At 40.8% G+C, this 21,417-nt stretch overlaps 1 protein-coding gene across 7 annotated transcripts in view; it reads left to right on the top strand.

The window, feature by feature from the left end:
* ANKRD28 (ankyrin repeat domain 28) overlaps positions 1-21,417 on the top strand; it is a 199,941-nt gene that overhangs the window by 19,021 nt on the left and 159,503 nt on the right. The window contains exon 2 of one of the 7 annotated variants that reach the window (XM_081573249.1): positions 9,898-10,006. The exons of the other annotated variants lie outside the window; for them this stretch is intronic. The gene's annotated coding sequence lies outside the window, so the exon portion shown is untranslated. The remainder of the gene's footprint in view (positions 1-9,897; positions 10,007-21,417) is intronic. 7 annotated transcript variants of the gene reach the window in all.

Genomic DNA, 21,417 nt, shown 5'->3' with positions numbered 1-21,417 from the left:
GTTGTACAATATATCCTTGTAGCCTATTTATTTTATTTATAGTAGTTTGTTCGTCTTGATACAGAGAATGTTTTAGTTATCTGGATAGATCCAACCAGCCACCACAGTCCCTTAAACCAAAGCCTAATCAAGAGCAAGACCCTAATTCTCTTCAGTTCTGTGAAAGCTGAGAGAAGTGAGGAAGCCGCAGAAGAAAAGTTTGAAGCTTGCAGAGGTGGTTCATGAGGTTTAAGGCAAGAAGCCATCTCTATAACCTAAAACTGCAAGGTGAAGCACTGAGCGCTCATATAGAAGCTGCAACAAATTATCCAGAAGATTTAGCTAAGATAATGAAAGTGGTTACACTAAACAGTAGATTTTTGATGTAGATGAGCAGCATTCTGTTGGAAGAAGATGCCATCTTAGACTTTCGTAACTGGAAATGAAAAGTCAGTGCCTGGCTTCAAAGCTTCAAAGCACAGGCTGACTGTTGTTCGAGGCTAATGCAGCTGGTAACTAAGTTGAAACCAGTGCTCTGATTCTGAAAATCCTGGGGACCTTAAGAATTACACTACGTCACTGCTGCCTGTCCTCCAAAAATGGAACAGCCAAGTCTAGATTTTAAAACTTGGCTTACTGAATATTTTAAGCCTGCTGTTGAGACCTTTTACTCAGAAGAAAAGATTCCTTTCAAAATGACTGCTCAGTGAGAGTGTGCCTGGTCATCCAAGAGCTGAGATTCACAGATGGTTGTTCTCAGACTTGTTAACACAGCATCCATTCGATAGCTCAAGGAGTGATTGTAACTTTCAAGCTATTTATTTTTTTGCTGCGCTGGGTCTTCATTGCTTTGCGGGCTTTTCTCTAGTTGCGGTGAGCGGGAGCCACTGTCTGTCTGCGGCACAGGCTCCTCGTTGCAGTGGCCGCCCTTGCTATGGAGCTGGGGCTCTCGGGCACATGGGCGTCGGCAGTTGTGGCCCCCCGGCTCTAGCACCCGGGGTCAGCAGTCGTGCGGCACAGGCTTAGTTGCTCCATGGCATGTAGGATCTTCCTGGATCAGGGATCAAACCTGTATCTCCTGCATTGGCAGGTGGATTCTTTATTACCGAGCTGCCAGGGAAACCCTCAAGTTTTATTTTTTAAGAAATACATTTTGTTGAGCTATAGCTGGCATAGATAAGGATTCCTCTGATGCCTCTAGGCAAAGTAAATTGAAAATCTTCTGGAAAGGATTCACTATTCTAGATGACATTAAGAACATTCATGATTCATGGAAAGAGGTCAAAATAGTAACATAAATAGGAGTCTGGAAGAAGTTAATTCCAACCCTCATGGAGACTTTGAGGGGGTTCAAGACTTCAGTGGAGGAAACAACTGTAGATGTGGTGGAAACAGCAAGAGAACTAGAATTAGAAGTGGAGTCTGAAGATGTGACGGAAATGCTGCAATCTCATGGTAAAACTTTAACAGATGAGGAGTTACTTTTTATAGGTGAGCAGAGAAAGTTGTTTTTTGAGATGAAATCTACTGGTGAAGAAGCTGTGAAGCTTAAAATTTTTAAATTACATGAACAGTTTTTCTTTTTGAACAATTGGGTATCATCATAAATACCCCCCCCCAAATAAAACTCTGCAGTCTTCAATAATTTAAGGTGTGAAGGGGTCTTGAGACCAAAATCTTTTTTGAACAAATTTTTTTGTGGCCCAGGGGGCCACAACTGCCGACGCCCCTGTGCCTGAGAGCCCCAGCTCCACAGCAAGGGTGGCCACTGCAGTTTTTTTGAACCAATATCCTGATATTGGTCCCTCAGATACTGTTAAACCTATATTTCTGTCTGTGGTTGGGTTAGGCTTCCATAGACAAGAAGATTTAAATTCTTTGGGCTTTGATGTAAAGTTCTGGCTTTTTATCTTGATTTGAGTATGTTTTTAATGTATAAAATATATAGCAAAATTTTTGAAGATTAAATTTTGACTTCATAGGACTACAAAAGCATTATTTGTAGATTAGGTATGTGGAGAATTGTATCTGGAAAAAGGATGAAAAGAATCACAGGAAATGGTAAATTATTTTGTAAAGATTACTAAGGACAAATGATTGTGGAAAAAATGTTATGAGAATCTTAGAGAAAAATTATGAATAGGTTTAGCAAACACCTTCATTGTAAGAGACTCAGTTCAGTCGCTCAGTCGTGTCCGACTCTGCGACACCATGAATCGCAGCATGCCAGGCCTCCCTGTCCATCACTCATGTCCATTGAGTCGGTGATGCCATCCAGCCATCTCATCCTCTGTCGTCCCCTTCTCCTCCTGCCCCCAATCCTTCCCGGCATCAGAGTCTTTTCCAGTGAGTCAAGTCTTCGCATGAGGTGGCCAAAGTATTGGAGTTTGAGCTTCAACATCAGTCCTTCCAATGAACACCCACGACTCATCTCCTTTAGGATGGACTGGTTGGATCTCCTTGCAGTCCAAGGGACTCTCAAGAGTCTTCTCCAACACCACAGTTCAAAAGCATCAATTCTTCGGCGCTCAGCCTTCTTCACAGTCCAACTCGCACATCCATATATGACTACTGGAAAAACCATAGCCTTGACCAGACGGACCTTTTTTGGCAAAGTAATGTCTCTGCTTTTTAATATGCCATCTAGGTTGATCATAACTTTCCTTCCAAGAAGCAAGCATCTTTTAATTTCATGGGTGCGATCATCATCTGCAGTGATTTTGGAGCCCAAAAAACGAAAGTCTGACACTGTTTCCACTGTTTCCCCATCTATTTGCTGTGAAGTGATGGGACCGGATGCCATGGTCTTAGTTTTCTGAATGTTGAGCTTTAAGCCAACTTTTTCACTCTCCTCTTTCACTTTCATCAAGAGGCTTTTTAGTTCCTCTTCACTTTCTGCCATAAGGGTGGTGTCATCTACATATCTGAGGTTATTGATATGTCTCCCGGCCATCTTGATTCCAGCTTGTGCTTCGTCCAGCCCGGTGTTTCTCACGATGTACTCTGCATATAAGTTAAATAAGCAGGGTGACAATATACAGCCTTGACATACTCCTTTTCCTATTTGGAACCGGTGTATTGTTCCATGTCCAGTTCTAACTGTTGCTTCCTGATCTGCATACAGGTTTCTCAAGGGACAGGTCAGGTGGTCTGGTATTCTCACGTCTTTCAGAATTTTCCACAATTTACAATGATCCACACAGTGCATACCCATAAAAAAAGAAATATGGTATGAGCATTTAAAGTATTGATTAGAGCTTTAATCATAAAGAAATGATAGGCTTCCTATTTCCTTAAACACTGAAAATAAACTCTGTAGGTTTGAGTGAATTGTTACTGCATTGCTATGTTTAAAATAGCATTTAGGAGAACCATAGTGAAAGTGATTAAGAGGAAAAGAGACTTTCCGCAGATACTTTCCTATCTGTAGAAAATTCGTTAGCATTACCCTGATTTAGAGTCCTGGTCTTGGTCAAGCCTTTGTAAAAGTTGTTTGGCATGTGACCTAAACATAGTATCGGTGGGTCAATAAATAAGTGTTGTATGCTGTGCAAAACTGTGGAAGATCCAGAAGAAATCCGGGAGGAAAACATGTCAAGAGTTGAGTTAAAAATTTAAAGGCATTGGTCTTTCCCCCTAGATATTGGTATCTTGGGTAAGCTGATTTTGTAAATGTAGTTTTTATGTGTACCATTTTAATCCCTGGGAGGCTTGTAACCTTTTGAAGTAAGCCACAGTCATTTCATAGTGGGGGTTAGGAACTAGATTATTAAAAAAGACCACAATTTGTTTTTTCTCAAGTTCAAATACAGATAATATTTAGCATTGATACTTGTATACTTGGATGTTTTTCACTAGTTTAATGTGAGGAACTTCTGTCTTTAAAAACTTGCCTTGAAAAGATTTTTTTCCTGATCACCAACATTTTTGAAACATTTAAGTAGATACAGTTATCTTTTAAAATTTCATGTTAATTTTTTCCTCGTTATATTGTTTTCCTTTTTTTTTTTTCCATTGTACAGCTTGACTTGTAGGATCTTAGTTTCCTGATCAGAGATTAAACCCATGCACTTCACAGTGGAAATGCAGAGTTCTAACCACTGGACTGCCAAGGAAGTCCCTATTTTCCTTTTTATTTAGATCAAATGATTTGAACATATCCCTTTGCTATCTGAACAATGACAGGAGATATTTAGGGGCATTGGGCATCATAAATGTTTCTTGTGTGTGTGATAGGATTCATCAGAATATTATTTTACCTCTGATGTTAAAAAAATCTCATTCTAAAATTAATCAAACAAAAAATACAAATTACTCTATTCATTTATATAAAAGCAAAAAATTATTTTTCTATTTGTTTTTCGTTGTTGTAAAATGAACATACATAACATTTATTGCTTTAATCATCTTAAGATGTGCAATTCAGTTCAGTTCAGTCCCAGTCGTGTCCGACTCTCTGCGACCCCATGAATCACAGCACGCCAGGCCTCTCTGTCCATCACCAACTCCCAGAGTCCACCCAAACCCATGTCCATCGAGCCAGTGCAATTAAGAGGCATTAAATACATTCACATTGTTGTGCAACCATCACCACCAACCATCTCCATAACTTTTTTTATCTTCACAGTGAAACAATCCATTAAACATTAACTTCCTGTACTTTTCACCCTCCAACCTCTGACAAACACCATTCTGCTTTGTTTAAGTGTATTATACAATATTTATCCTTTTGCGATTGACTTATTTCACTCAGCATAATGTCTTCAAGGCTCATCCATGTTGAAGCATGTGTCAAAATATGTTTTTTAAGGTTGACTAACATTCCATTGTATGTATATGCCACATTAAAAAAATTTGTTAATCCATCCATGGACAGTTGGATTGCTTTCTAAGTGTCCTTTAGGCTCTTGTGAGTAATGATGCTATGAATGTCGGTGTATGCATACCTGTTTGAGTCACTGCATTGATTTCTTCTGGATATAACACCAGAAGTGAAATTGTTGGATCATATGGTAGTTCTGTGTTTAATTTTTTGAGGAAATGGCATACTGTAATTGTGTTGTACCATTGGCTGTACTATTTTACATTCTCACCAGCGGTGCTTAAGAGTTTTAATTTCTCTGCACCGCACCTACATTTGTTATTTTCTGTTTTCTTTATAATAGCCAGTTTGATATTTGTTAAGTGGTATTTTGTGTTTTGATTTGTATGTTCCCAGTGATTAATGATATTGAGTATCTTTTCATGTGTGTATTTCCATTTGTATATCTTTGGGGAAATAGTTGTCTTTTAATTGGGTTGTTTTCATTTGTTACTGTTTTGTAGTCCTTTATATATTCTGGATGTTAATCCCTCATCAGATACATGATTTGGAAGTACTTTCTCCCATTCTGTAGGTTGCCTTTTCACTGCATCCTTTCATGCACAAAAGCTTTTAATTTTGATAAAGTTCACTTTATCTTTTTGTTGTTGTTGTTGTTGATGGTGATTTGGTCATATCCAAGAAATCCTTGCCAAATTCAGTGCCATGAAGCTTTCCCCATTTTCTTCTGAGAGTTTTATATATTTCAGCTCTTGCTTTTAGGTCTTTAATTCATTTTGAGCTGATTTTTGTATATGGTATATGGTAAGGGTCCAACTTCATTTTTTGCATATGGATATCCAGTTTTTCCAACACCATTTGTTGAAAAGACTGTCCTTTCTCTCATTGAATGATCTTGGCACCTTTGTTGAAGTATGTGAACCATATATATGCAAGGCTTTATTTCTGGGCTTTGTTCTTTTGCACTGGTCTATATGTCTGTCTTTATGCCAGTTCCACACAGTTTTGATTTCTGTAGCTTTGTAGTTTGAAATCAAGAAATGTGAAATCTCCGAGTTTTTTTTCCCCAAAGATTGTTTTGGTTATTCAGAATTCCTTAAGATTCCATATGAATTTTAGGATGAATTTTTAATCTGTAAAAAGCCATTGGGATTTTGATAGGGGTTATATTGAATCTGTAGATTACCCTATGTAGTATGAATGTTTTAATATTATTAAGTCTTCCGTATCTTTCCATTTGTTTGTCTTTTTTAATTTCTCTCAGCAGTGTTTTATAGTTTTCAGTGTACAAGTCTTTTGCCTCCTTGGTTGAGTTTATTCCCAGATATTTCATTCTTTATGCTACTGTAAATGGAATCGTCTTCTTAATTTCCTTTTCTGTTTCTTGTTACTATATTAAAAAAAAAAAACACCACCTGATTTTTGTGTGTGGATTTTGTATCCTGCAACTTATTTATTAGTTCTAATATTCATTTTTGTTTGTGGATTTTTTAGGGTTTTCTACATAGAAGATTATGTCATCTGTGAACAAGGATATTTTTACTTCTTCCTTTCCAGTTTGGATGCCTTTTCTTTTTATTGTCTACTAGTTTTAATATTAATAGATGGAAAAATGGTATTAGATGATTTAGAAATTTATCTGAAGCTTCACTGTGGAAAGCTTATCTTGAAAGTTTTTCATGGTATTACATGAATTGGGGAATTTAAGTGATAGAGACAGTCTGCATTGCAAAGAAAATTTAACTCACAGTTTCTAGATTTATAATAGGTGTTTTTTTGGTGTTTTTTTTTTTCCCCCTTTCTGAAAAAGTCTAATCACAGATACAGTTTTCTTCTAGCTCTTGACATTGTGCGTGCTTTTTGTTTTTTCTGCTTGCTTTTGAAGGCAATTGTTAACATTCAATTATGCTTTAGAGTTTTGGGGTTTTTGCTACAGATATTTGTATAAGAGATGCCTGTAACTGACATTATAGATACATAAACTGTAAAAGTTGTAAAAACAGGTGAAAGTGAAAGTGTTGCTCAGTTGTGTCTGACTCTTTGTGACCCCATGGACTATAGCCCACCAGGCTCTTCTGTCCATGGAATTCTCTAGGGAAGAAGACTGGAGTGGGTTGCCATGCTCTTCTCCAGGAGATCTTCCCGACCCAGGGATTGAACCTGGGTCTCCACACTGCAGGCAGATTCTTTACCATCTGAGCCACCAGGGAAATTTTTACAGGGAAGTAAAAACAGGTAGTACTCTGGAAATAAACTTTGATCGTATAGGTCAGATCTAATGATGAGAGAACTGAGGCCTTGTGCAAGATTATATAGTTATTATCAGAGCTAAGACTAGATGATAGTCTTGGCTGATGATAGTTATTATCAGCCAAAAATCTATGCTGATTTTTCTCTTGTTCTTTCTGTCTAACTGCACTGTCAATTACTGCAACAGCCTTTTAACCCTCTTAAAATCCCATGGACATAGCATAGCAGGCTGCAGTCCTTGGGTTTGCAGAGTCAGACACGACGGAGCATGCATTCACACACCTCACCTGGACTTTAGACTTACTCTTCAGTCTATTCTTGCTACTAGGTCCAAAGCATAATACTTATAAAATACTATTTTGATTAGTCATATCAGTGTGTCAGTTTATTCAATTATTAACCATTCAGTTCAGTTCAGTCGCTCAATCGTGTCTGACTCTTTGTGACCCCATGGTCTGCAGCACACCAGGCCTCCCTGTCCATCACCACCTCCCGGAGTTTACTCAGACTCATGTGCATTGAGTCAGTGATGCCATCCAACCATCTCATCCTGTGTCGTCCCTTTCTCTCCCTGCCTTCAAACTTTCCCAGCATCAGGGTCTTTTCAGATAAGTCAGTTCTTCACATCAGGTGGCCAGAGTATTGGAGTTTCAGCTTCAGCATTAGTTCTTTCAATGAATATTCAGGACTGATTTCCTTTAGGATGGACTGGTTGGATCTCCTTGCAGTCCAAGGGACTCTCAAGAGTCTTCTCCAACACCACAGTTCAAAAGCATCAGTTCTTCGGTGCTCAGCCTTCTCAGTCCAACTCGCACATCCATACATGACTACAGGAAAAACCATAGCCTTGACTAGACGGACCTTTGTTGGCAAAGTAATGTCTCTGCTTTTTAATATGCTGCCTAGGTTGGTCATAACTTTCTTTCAGGGAGCAAGCGTCTTTTAATTTCATGGCTGCAGTCAAAATCTGCAGTGATTTTGGAGCCCCCCAAAAATAAAGTCTCTCACTGTTTCCATTGTTTTGCCACCTATTTGCCATGAAGTGATGGAACTGAATACCATGATCTTAGTTTTCTGAATGTTGAGTTTTAAGTCAGCTTTTTCACTCTCCTCTTTCACTTTCATCAAGAGGCTGTTCAGTTCCTCTTTGCTTTTTGACATAAGGGTGGTGTCACCTGCATATCTGAGGTTATTGATATTTCTCCCTGCAATCTTGATTCCAGCTTGTGTTTCATCCAGCCCGGCATTTCTCATGATACATTCTGCATATAAGTTAAATAAGCAGGGTGACAATATACAGCCTTGATGGACTCCTTTCCCGATTTGGAACCAGTTTGTTTTTTCATGTCCGGTTCTAACTGTTGCTTCTTGACCTGCATACAGATTGCTCAGGAGGCAGGTCAGGTGGTCTGGCATTCCCATCTTTTGAAGAATTTTCCACAGTTTGTTGTGATCCACACAGTCAAAGGCTTTGGCATAGTCAATAAAGCAGAAGTAGATGTTTTTCTGGAACTCTCTTGCTTTTTCGATGATACAGTGGATGTTGGCAATTTGATATCTGGTTCCTCTGCCTTTTCTAAATCCAACTTGAACATCTGGAAGTTCTTGGTTCACATACTGTTGAAGCCTAGCTTGGAGAATGTTGAGCATTACTTTGCTAGCGTGTGAGATGAGTGCAATTGTGTGGTAGTTTGAGCATTCTTTGGCATTGCCTTTCTTTGGGATTGGAATGAAAACTGACCTTTTTCCAGTCCTGTGGCCACTGCTGAGTTTTCCAAATTTGCTGGCATATTGAGTGCAGAACTTTCACAGCATCATCTTTCAGGATTTGAAATAGCTCAACTGGAATTCCATCACCTCCACTAGTTTTGTTCGTAGTGATGCTTCCTAAGGCCCACTTGACTTTGCATTCCAGGATGTCTGGCTCTAGCTGAGTGATGACATCATTGTGATATCTGGGTCGTGAAGATCTTTTTTGTGCAGTTTTCTGTGTATTCTTGCCACGTCTTCTTAATGTCTTCTGCTTCTGTTAGGTCCGAACCTTTCCTGTCCTTTGTTGTGCCCATCTTGCATGAAATGTTCCCTTGGTATTGCTGGTTTTCTTGAAGACATCTCTATTCCTTCCCATTCTATTGTTTTCCTCTATTTCTTTGCATTGATCACTGAGGAAGCCTTTTTTATCTCTCCTTGCTATTCTTTGGAACTCTGCATTCAAATGGGTATTTCTTTCCTTTTCTCCTTTGCCTTTTGCTTCAGGGTAACATTAGCATTAAATATAGCTAAGTCCCTTACTTGTGTTGTCCGATTTAATTCTTCGAACAGTTCTTTGCTGTTAATTATCTCTGTCTTACAGGTGAGGAAATTGAGACCAGGACTGTCTGCTTTCGAAGTTTATGTTCCTAGGCACTATATTACACTACCTAAGTAAGGCATTCAAGAGTCCTTATGTTATTGCTCTTACCCACTCTGTTGTGTTCAGATGACATTTTTGACTATAAATTCCTTGAAGATAGATATGTCCCAGACCAAGCTGTTGCCTAATACGTAGCAGATATTTGATAAATGTTGAATATTTTAAGTAATGAGCTTAGGAATGGTACAGGATAGTAAGACTAGCCAAATGTGGGAAGACATGAATATTACATCTGAAAGAAAAGATTCCTCTGACTGGCTGTGCTCAGAAAAGGTCAGTCTTGGGGTTAAAGCAGAGGTTAACAGAATGAGGGAAATGAAGTCCAGAGAGATGATTAAAGATGGCGACTATTTGTTCTTGACTTAAATTAATTGTATCTTTTGGTTGTAAGAACTTGAAAATGAATTTTCTAAATAACTTTTTATGTTTTCAGGCCTGGTGGGGTTCAGAAGAGAGTCACCTGACGATTTCAGACAGAAAAAGTTTACCCACTTTTTAGAAAGGGAAAGAAGCAAGATTATAGAGTTTGATGTGCCCTTCAGGTAAGATTATAGAGTAGATTATTTAAAAGAATTACTTGTTTCCAGGGGAAGTGAAGTACTTAACATTAAGAATTAGCCTTAATTCATTAAGAACAAACTAAAACAGTCTACGGAGAAGGCAGTGGCACCCCACTCCAGTACTCTTGCCTGGAAAATCCCATGGACGGAGGAGCCTGGTAGGCTACAGTCCATGGGGTCGCTAAGAGTCGGACACGACTGAGCGACTTCACTTTCACTTTTCCCTTTCATGCACTGGAGAAGGAAATGGCAACCCACTCCAGTATTCTTGCCTGGAGAATCCCAGGGATGGCGGAGCCTGGTGAGCTGCCGTCTGTGGGGTCGCACAGAGTCGGACACGACTGAAGTGACTTAGCAGCAGCAGCAGCAAAACAGTCTTAACTCCTCTTTTTGTGGGGCAGCCTCCTGTCTTCAGTGAAGTGCATGAGGTGTACAGACCACTCCTCACATTCACAGCTGGCACAGATACAGGAGGGGTAGTGTGATACCTGCTATGGGTTAGGTTTTGCTGGAGCGATAACTTTCAAATCTCAGTGACTGAAAAGGAGAAGAGATTTATTTATTGCTTATATGGCATGTCTGTTCTCAGGTCAGCAGGGTTCTCTGCTTTGTGTTATCCTCACAGAGGGACCTCTGGACTTTCTGCCTTCTGGAATGTTGATTTCACTTGTGGTACAAGAGAGGGAGCATGATGGATGGCACATCAGCCTTCAGAGGCTCCATCCATGGTTTCAGCTCACAGTTAACGGATCAAGGCAGGTTCTGTGACCACACCCAGCTGGGGTGTTTGTGGGATAGGGAAGTATAATCCTTCCATGATTTGAAGGAGGAGACCCAGAAGTGTTACTGCACATCAGTGTTGACTCTGAGATAGTGAGGACTTTGGATGACAGGTTAAAGCACCCAAGAGGATTGAGCTTGATAGACTGATGTGATCTGCTGAATCTGACAAAGGGAAAATGAACAGAGAGGAGTGGAAGATCCTGTCCTTTCTTCCCAAAACGACTCCTTGGTGAAAAGGCTGAGGGGTGCAGCTTGCTGGCTTCACCAGCACGTGTGACACAGAGAAGCGTCTGGCTGGTGCACGGAGATGACATGGGGCCTCGGTCCTGTCTGACTCCTGCCTGAGACTGCCACGTTCTTGGCTGTGGTGCATTCTCAGATGGGAGGTGCGCTTGGATCGTGTGATGTGGATGACTGAGGCAAAGACGAATGTGTAGCTGGGGAAGCTAACCTGGGCGGGGGGCTGGGAGGCCTCATGGCTGCCTCAGACATTTGGAGGCCTGCCACCTGGAAGCAGGAGTGGACTTTCACCTGTGGCACACTAATGGCTGGTGGACGAAAGCTAAGGAAGTGACTTCAGCTCAGGGAAAGCAAGCTGCCAGCTTAGAGGTGGTATAGTATACTTTCTCCTGGAAATAATCAAGCATTGGGTTGATTCCCTTGAAATTCTGTGACTTTGAATGACAGAAAAAGGCCTGTTACATGTTAACTCTCAGAAACAATCAAGTGTTTAAACATTTATGTGATTATTTCTAACTTTACTGGTGAAAAAAGTGAGATGTAATGAATTAGTGATTTAATAAAACCTTTCTGTCTTTATGCCTAATTAGGTACTAGATTCTGCTGTTTTTTTTTCTAAATCTTACTTTAATCTCATTTTATACACGAAGAGATTAATTCAGAGATGATATATGGCTTGCCCAAAGTTTATTCTGATTAACTGATCAAGTAGATTTTAACCAAGGTCTCTTCAATTCCAGAAACAGCTTTTTCTGCTTTCACACTGTAGTAGTACCCTGTATTGCCTGCCTTCCGTGTTTTGTCTCCTGGGGACAGCACACTCTTATTTGGGATTCTGTCTGTCCATCTCGGTCCCTTACCACGTGGTTCTGTTGGGGCTTCGCAGAGTCCTCACTGCTTGGTCACCTGCCTGCCTCGCTTTACATGGGCCGGTCAGAATTCCCTGGATGTTTTAAGGTGAAACGAGGAAGGAGACTCATCCCTCTGGATATGGGTGTAGTCAGACGCAGTATTGGAGAAGGCAGTGGCGCCCCACTCCAGTACTCTTTTGCCTTGAAAATCCCATGGACAGAGGAGCCTGGCAGGCTTCAGTCCATGAGGTCGCTGAGTCAGACACGACTGAGCGACTTGACTTTCACTTTTCACTTTTGTGCTTTGGAGAAGGAAATAACAACCCATTCCAGTGTTCTTGCCTGGAGAATCCCAGGGACGGGAGCCTGGTGGACTGCCGTCTATGGGGTCGCACAGAGTCGGACACGACTGAAGCAACTTAGCAGCAGCAGCAGCAGCAGCAGCAGACGCAGTATGTAAGAGCTGTCTGTGTTTGCCACTCCTTGAAGGAAGCGATCTGCTTTGACGGGAGTGATGCCGATTGTAAGTGCCTGGTTCCGGTGGCTCCTGGCACTCAGCTGCACTCCTGCCGTTGCAGCGATTCAGTTATTCTACCCTTCTCCTATGTGAGACTGCTACCCTCGTCCTGCTCCAGTATTCCACATAATTCCCTTTTTTCTGGCAGAAGCTCGAAGTGATGGGCTTTGAATGGTACTGGTCATTTTTGAGAGAGGAGATATGGGCTGGGCAAACCCCCTGACAGGGAAGAAATGAATCCCTAAAGAAGACGGTCACCTCACTGGCTTGTAAAGGTACAGTTTTTGTGTGTATATATTTGTACTGAGGGAAGATGGGACTATCAACTCTGGTGCTTTTTCAGAATTCATTTTTTAAAAACCAGTGGATCCATTTTACTGAATTGGCCTGTGGTGTGTACCAGTATCTTAGGACAAAGGCAGAGTAGTGTTTGGAGCTCTGACCCCTTCTTCATACCCCCTTTCTGTCTCCTCCTTAGTTACTGTCTGAGGCACCCTGATGTGATACAGATTTTTTTCCCCCTCCTCTCCTATATGAGGGCTTCCCTGTGGCTCAGCTGGTAAAAAATCCACCTGCAGTGCAGGAGACCTGGGTTCGATCCCCGGGTTGGGAAGTTCCCCTGGAGAAGGGCAAAGCTACCCATTCAGTATTCTGGCCTGGGGAATTCCATGGACTGTATAGTCCATGGGGTCGCAGAGAGTCGGACATGACTGAGCGACTTTCACTTCACATTGTCTCCTATATGGGTCTGTAAAGACAAGAGACAAGACAGCTGCTCCAGGGGTAGGTGGAGGAAAGGAGGAAAAAAATGGGCACATCGGTTACATTCATTGAGTCACTGAAGGGTATGGAGTACATTTTATGAGTTTAAGGTAAGCAGCATTATTCTTATTAAAGTTAGGGAGGTTCAGACTCAGAGAAGTTAAGTGACTTTATTCAAGGTAACAGGTCTAATCCTAGGTCTGTTCTAACTCTAAAACATCATTTCACGTAACTGCTAGAGTGTGCAATAGTTCATGTGTGTCGGTCAAAGATCAGAGTTAGTTGCATCTGATTTCATCTAATAAAAGAGGCAGGACAAAGGTTCAGAGAAAGAACAAAAGAAGAAAGTGATTCAATAAAGGACTAAAAGGAGAAGAAACACAGAAACTATGACAGTGATAGCCAAGTGAACTGTATCGTCCCAGTGCCCAGAAGTGCATCTCTGTCACACCACTGAATAGAGTGCTGCGTCAAACAGCCCAAGTTACAGCACTTCTATCTTTGCCTCTAAAAATGAGGCTCAAAAGATGAGGGCATTTTTGGTCTACTTCTGAGTTAACAGAAACAAATTATTTTTCCTTTTTGCAAAAGTAATAAGAATACACGTGTGGAGTGCCTGAAGGGTGATACGACCATGGCATTATAAGCTGAGAAACAGCTGTGTGTAAGGGAAAGAGTGCATCTCCTGCCCCATTTCTCTTAAGCAGTTCATGCTGATAAGCAGACAGCCATGAAAGAAACTAGTGTTCGGTTCTGAAAGTTGCGTTACCTCAATATTTAAACAAGAAGAATGACACACAGTGGCTTCTGGGGCTTGGCGTATATTTGGGAGTTGTCTGATGACAGTACTTTCCATAAGGGTCCCGGGGTCCTGCCACAGTGGGTTGTGATAGGAGTGGTGACCTGGGGGACCTCTGGGCCTGCATTCTTCGTCACTGGAGCTGGGTCCTCTCGGATCACCGTGTCATGTCATAAACGTGTGTCAGGGAACGTGCGTGCACACTTTGATGAGTTTATCTGAAATGGTAATGTTGATCAGAGCGTGCTCTTAGTTTCAAACTGTACATTTGAATCAAGACTTCAGTGAGGGCTGACTCACTATCTAGGTGTTCTTATGTGTCTTTTTGGAATTTTCAGTGTCTTTGCCGGTAATTCTGTTGGGATCTGATGTTAATGACTCTCGAGGCCTATGTCTGTAGAATTATTTGCAGGTGATGATTACAGATGATGAGTTTAGATTTTCTTTATAAGCTGCCATCTTTTATGTGATACACAAATAGTGAAAGTGACAAGTTTTGGTGCAGATTGACAAGGATGTGTCTTTGACATTGTGCTAGTAACACAGACGTGATGATAATACTGTGAATCAGATTTAATAATAGTAGTATAAAGTCTATGGCTCCTCAAGCTTTGATTTTTACTAAGTGGCTCTGTGGAAAGGCACCGGAAGTTCACTATCTAGAAGCTGATATAATTGAACTTGAATTTTATGACAGCCCCCAAATCAAGCTGACATTGGAGGACCTTTGGTTTTTTGAATTATCATATATGCACAAACATTTCAACAATACCGGAGATCCTAAAAGGGAATAGCTGACAGGTATCCGAGGCTCACAGAGTGTGGAGAGCTCTGTAGTCCTGACCAGAGTGTGCAAGCAGCAGATCTCTCCCTGCCCACTTGTGAGTGTGTCTTTATGATGCTCTGCTTCCTGCTGGGGTCACTGCAGCCTCTCACCAGTGTGCCCTCCCCAGCCTTGCCCATTTCCATTTGTCTTCTGTGCTGAAGTGAAGCAGAATGATCTATCTTCAAAAATATTTTTAAATCAGATTGAGATTTTCAGACACACTGAATAAAATAAATTGAATAGAAACCTACTCACTATTACCAGGAATAAACAGATATTAATACTTTGCCCTATTTGTGTTGTCTCTTAAAAAGGAATAAAATAGTTATAGATACATCTAGGGCCCCACTCCCATCCTTTCCCATCTTAAAAGTTGACTTGCATCATTCAGTTTTTTGCACTTACATTGTGTTTATACATCCATAAATAATACCGTAAACAATATGTACTATTATTTTTGTGTTTTCTAAACTTCAAAATGATATGTCTTTTGCAACATTGTTTTTAAATTTTGTTCATGGTGATACATTTGTTACAATTGCTATATATCTCATACAAATAAATGCAGTTTATTCCCCTAACATACTGCACTTAGGTAGTTTCTAGTGTTGAGCGATTACAAATAGTACTACAAATAGTTGAGAACCTGGCGTGTCTCTTGGTGTTCATGCACATGTTTCTCTGAGGCTGACATGTCAAAGTAGTCTCTCTGGGCCATAACATATATACACATTCACTTTTACAATGTAATTTTACTTTTCTCCAAAGTGGTTGTACCAGCTGTATTGCCTCTTTACTTTCAAACTTGTTGGTAATTGTTTTCACTTGATTTCAGTTTTTACAATCTGATACATATGAAGTAGTGTCTTGTTTTAATTTGTATTTCCCAGATTATACTGAGATAGAATATATTTTCATGTGTTTTGACCAATTGGAGCTGTTTGGGTGAGTTGCCTGTTGTTTTTTTTCCTCCTCACAGTGCAGTTTTGAGACAGTTCGTGTGTGTGTGTGCATACATGCTATGTTTTTTTGTTGTTGGTTTTGTTATATACATCTCAGTATGTTGCAAGTCTTTTCATTTTATTTATGAACATTTTAAATTGTAGTGTAATCAGACTTCCCAATCTTTTGTGTTTTTTTCCTTCCTTGTGTAAGAAGCAGTCAAGCTCTTAAAAATATCCTATTTGTTCTAAAAATTTGCAGTTTATTTACCTACTTAGTTTTTTTGACCCATCTGGAAGTTTATTTTTGTATGTGCTGAGAAGTTCACATTTTTCTTCAAAATGGACTCTTCCTTACCCTTTGATTTTTTTCTGTGTACATTATAAATTTCAAATTGCCATGGAAACTCGAATTTAACAATTATTCCATTGAAATTATGGGTTTAATTTAGGAAATTGACATTGTACAATATTGAATCTGGAAAGAAACAGATGATTGTTATGCAGCGGCCCTTTTGGATCTTAGGCCCTGTTGCCTGCCCCTGCCTTTATTCACAGCTGCCATCAGACAATTAATAGCTCCTCCTTCTCTTCTTAAAATCGTGTAATCTCCCTCATTGGCAGAGAAATGCTATCTTTGAATCATTTGAGGGAAAGGGATTCTGGGAAATGTAGTTCCAGACTTCCGCCTATGAGACTATCAGTGACGCAGATTTTATAGTAGACAAGCCAAGTCGATGCATATCTGTTCTTATTTTTCTCCTCCTTTTAACATACAAAGTGGCTTACTAGATTGTTGTGTACATTTTTCTCCCAGCTGATATAGTTTGGAAGTTTTTTCCAGTGGGATATACATTTATAATTTTGCTAGGTATTGTCAGTTGCCCTCCACAGAGGATATATTAATTTATATTTCTACCTGTAGTATGTTGCTTTGTATTTTTGCACCCTGCCCTCTTTATTATAAATGACATTTTACCTTTATTTGATTGGCTTGTTTAAAGTCCGAGTCATTCTGGCAGAAGTCATACCTGACACAGGCACGCACACACACTCAGTTCTCCTGCTTCTCAGGATTGGATTAGTTGCACTGTCTGTGTGACTGTGTAGCATATTTCATTAATTTAGTACTTAACCAGCATTTCCTTGCCTGCCCCCTTTCAGGCCTGGGCTTTCTTGGTTTTCAGTCTGTGTCCTTCTGTCATAAGTACTTTGTGTGTGTGCTTGTCTCCTCTACTAAACAGTAACTCCTTCAGAGCAATACTGTGCTCTTTGTTACCAGTGCGTAGCACATAGGAACAGCTCAGTAACTGTTGGAACGAGTGAGTGATGCATCATTCTAAACAGAGGGAATATGCACCTTTATAACCTTTTCATTTAAATAAATACATTGCACTAGATGCTGTATATATCATGGCAGCTCTGTTTATTTCATGAAAAATGTTTTGTCAAGAACACATTAATTATGGGACTTTTATATTTAATTTGGGTTGACACCCAGCTTCATCTCATTTTAGTGTCACACTTCACCTAGTTGCTACATAATCTTCCTAGTTATGACTTTTAATGGTTGCATCATATAGCATCAAGTTGATTTATCATTCTGCCCTTTAGATATTTAAGTAATGTGAATTATTCTTCAAAGGAGTAGATTGCAAAATATTGTTCTAAATAATTCTTACCATTGGTATGCATCTGATTCATCTGTGAAACTTTTAAAATTTAATTTTATCAGGCAGTTGTGTGGTTCATCATTTTAAAGGAATAGAAAGAATATAATGTAAAAATATTTTCTTGTTCAATCTACTCACCCCCAAGTTGTCTAGTTCCTCTTACTATAGCCAACCAATGTTTTCTTGTTTATTCCTAGAGATTTTACTGTATAAACAAATGTCTGTTACTGCTGCCTTTTACACAGTAGATCATGTACCACACACTGTTGTGCATCTTATCTCCTCTCTCTGCCTCCAAGATCTTGAGTTCATTCCCTACCAATACTTAAAGAGTTTTATTATTATTATTAATACTTATGGCTGCTTAGTATTTTCTTGTTGCATGCGTGCATGCTAAGTCGCTTCAGTCGTGTCCAACTCTTTGTGACCCTTTGGGCTGTAGCCTGCCATATCTTTGGTATTCTCCAGGCAAGAATACTGGAGTGGGTAACGATTGCCTTCTCCCAGGGGTCTTCCTCAACCCAGCGATCAAACGCAGGTCTCCAGCATTGCAGGTGGATTCTTTACTGTCTGGGCCACCCGGGAAGCTCAATTTTCTTGTTATGTATCCCCAGTTCCCTATTGATATCTAGGTGGTTCTTTTGCTAATGCAAAGAAGGCTGCAATGAGTAACCGCCTGCCATAGTGCAGTTCTGCACATGTTACTGGTTAAGAGTTTTGGTCTCAGCAACACTGCCCTCGGGCTTCCAGGGGGTGCAGTGGTAGAGAATCCACCTGCCAGTGCAGGAGACAAGGAGACGTGAGTTCAGTCCCTGGGTTGTGAAGATCCCCTAGAGAAGGAAATGGCAACCAACTCCAGTATTTTTGTCTGGGAAATCCCATGGACAGAAGAGCCTGGTGGGCTACAATCCACAGGGCTGCAAAGAGCCAGACATGATCTATAAGACCTTCTAGAACTAACACCAAAAAAGGCATCCTTTTCATCATAGGGGTGTTTGTGCTAAGTCACTTCAGTTGTGTCCAACTCTGGAGTGGGTTGCCATGCCCTCCAGGGGATCTTCCCAACCCAGGGATAGAACCTTTGTCTCTTATGTCTCCTGCATTGACAGTCAGGTGCTTTACCACTAGTGCCACCTGGGAAGCCCCATCATAGGGGACTGAAATGCAAAAGTAGGAAGTCAAGACATACCTAGAGTAACAGGCAAGTTTGGCCTTGGAGTAAAAATGAAGCAGAGCAAAGGCTAACAGTTTTGTCAAGAGAACACACTGGTCATAGCAAACACCCTCTTCCAACACCACAAGAGATGACTCTACACATGGACATCACCAGATGGTCAATATCAAAATCAGATTGATTGTATTCTTTGCAGCCAAAGATGGAGAAGCTCTATACCATCAGCAGAAACAAGACCTGGAGCTGACTGTGGCTCAGATCATGAGCTCCTTATTGCAAAATTCAGAATTAAATTGAAGAAAGTAGGGAAAAACCACTAGGCCATTCAGGTATGACCTAAATCAAATCATTTATGATTGATTATACAGTGGAAGTGGCATATAGATTCAAGGGATTAGATTTGGTAGACCCAGAACCTGAAGAACTATGGACGGAGGCTTCTGACATTGTACAGGAAGCAGTGACCAAAGTCATCTGCAAGAAAAAGAAATGCAAGAAGGCAGCGTGGTTGTCTGAAGAGGCCTTACAAATGGCTGAGGAAAGAAGCGAAGCGAAAGGCAAGGGAGAGAGGGAAAGATTATACCCAACTGAATGCAGAGTTCCAGAGAATAGCAAGGAGAGATAAGACCTTCTTCAATGAATAATGCAAAAAAATAGAGGAAAACAAAATGGGAAAGAGTAGAAATCTTTTCAAGAAGATTAGAGATATCGAGGGAACATTTCATGCAAGGATGGGCACAATAAAGGATAGAAACAGTAAAGATCTAACAGAAGCAGACGATATAAGGAAGAGGTGGCAAGAATACACAGAAGAACTATACAAGAAAGGTCTTAATGACCTGAGATAACCACAATGGATGGTCACTCACCTAGAGCCAGACATTTTGGATTATGAAGTCCAGTGGGCCTTAGGAAGCATTACTACAAAGCTAGTGGAGGTTATGGAATTCCAGCTGAGCTGTTTCCAGTCCTGAAAGATGGTGCTGTGAAAGTGCTGCACCCAGTATGCCAGCAAATTTGGAAAACTCAGCAGTGGCCACAGGACTGGAAAAGGTCAGTTTTCATTCCAGTCTCAAAGAAAGGCAATGCCAAGGAATGTTAGCACCGTTGCACTCATCTCACATGTTGCAAAGTAATGCTCAAAATCCTTCCAAGCTAGGCTTCAGCAGTATGTGAACCAAGAACTTCCAGATGTTCAAGCTGGATTTAGAAAAGGCAGAGGAACCAGAGATCAAATTGCCAACATTCGTTGGCAGAAAGCAAGGGGATTCCAGAAAAACATCTACTTCTGCTTCATTGATTACCCTAAAGCCTTTGACTGTTGGATCACAACAAACCGTGGAAAATCCTTAAAGAGATGGGAATACCAGACCACCTTACATGTCCCTTGAGAAACCTGTATGCAGGTCGAGAAGCAACAGTTACAAGCAGATATGGAACAACTGACTGGTTCACAATTGGGAAGGGAGTAAGACAAGACTGTATATTGTCACTCTGCTTATTTAATGTCTGTGCAGAGTACATCATATGAAATGTCAGACTGGATGAATCACAAGATTCATCAAGATGGAATCAAGATTGCTGGGAGATACATCAACAAGCTCAGTTGCTCAGATGGTAACAAATTTGCCTGCACTGCAGGAGACCCACGTTCAATCCCTGGGTCAGGAAGATCCCCTGGAGAAGGAAATGCCAGCTCACTCCAGTATTCTTGCCTGGGAAATCCCGTGGACAGAGGAGCCTGGCGGGCTACAGTCCATGGGTTGCAAAGAGTCAAACATGATTGAAGCAACTGACACTTTAACTTTTCAGATATGCAGATGGTACCGCTGTAATGGCAGAAAGTGAAGAGGAACTAAAGAGCCTCTTGACGAAGGGGAAAGAGGAGAGGGAAAAGGCTGGCTTAAACTCAACATTCAAAAAACTAAGATCATGGCATCTAGTCCCATCACTTCCTGGCAAAATAGAAGGGGAAAAAGTAGAAACAGTAACATACTTTATTTTCTTGGGCTCCAAAATCACTGCGGATAGTGACTGTAGCCATGAAATTCAAAGATGCTTGCTCCTTGGAAGGAAAGCTATGACAAACCTAGACAGCTTATTGAAAAGCGGAGCCATCACTTTGCAGACAAAAGCTGTGGTTTTTCCAGTAATTATGTACTGATACGAGAGTTGAACCATAAAGAGGGCTGAACGCCAAAAAATTGATGCTTTTGAATGGTGGTGCTGGAGAAGACTCTTTGAGAGTCCTTTGGACTGCAAGAGGATCAAACTAGTAAATCCTAAATGAAATCAACCTTGAGTAATCATTGGCAGGACTAATGATGAAGCTGAAGCCACTTGATAGGAAGATATGACTCATTGGAAGAGCCTGATCCTGGAAAAGATTGAAGGCAAAAGGAGAAGCGTGTGGCAGAGGATGAGATGGTTAGATAGCAACATTGATTCAATGGATGTGAATTTGAGCAAACTCTGGGAGATAGTGGAGACCAGAGGAGTCTGGCGTGCTGCAGCCCATGAGGTTGCAAAGAGTTGGACAGGACTTAGCGACTGAACAAAAACAGTAGGGGCAGATCGGTAGGTAGGAACAGAGAGGTGATGTAGGTGGTCTGCCCACCCCCTTGGTGGTGCCATGTACAGGCATCACGCATGGTACCCTGCTTTTTTGCTCTGGACACCTCCAAAGTGGCAGTTGGATTTTTTCGTCTTTTTGTTCATAACTTGCCCCGACTGTGCATGTGTGCAGTTATTTCGTCCCTTGTAGTTTTCTCTGTGTCCTGTTGCCTGAGATGTTTGTCCAGGTATAAGCATTGAAGCAAATGGTCCC

Source organism: Giraffa tippelskirchi, chromosome 2 (genome assembly GCF_054371585.1).
Source record: "Giraffa tippelskirchi isolate mGirTip1 chromosome 2, T2T-mGirTip1v1.2.pri, whole genome shotgun sequence".
Lineage (NCBI taxonomy): Eukaryota > Metazoa > Chordata > Mammalia > Artiodactyla > Giraffidae > Giraffa > Giraffa tippelskirchi.
The sequence above is the reverse complement of the archived record's forward strand: the minus strand, read 5'-3'. Positions and strand labels throughout refer to the sequence as shown.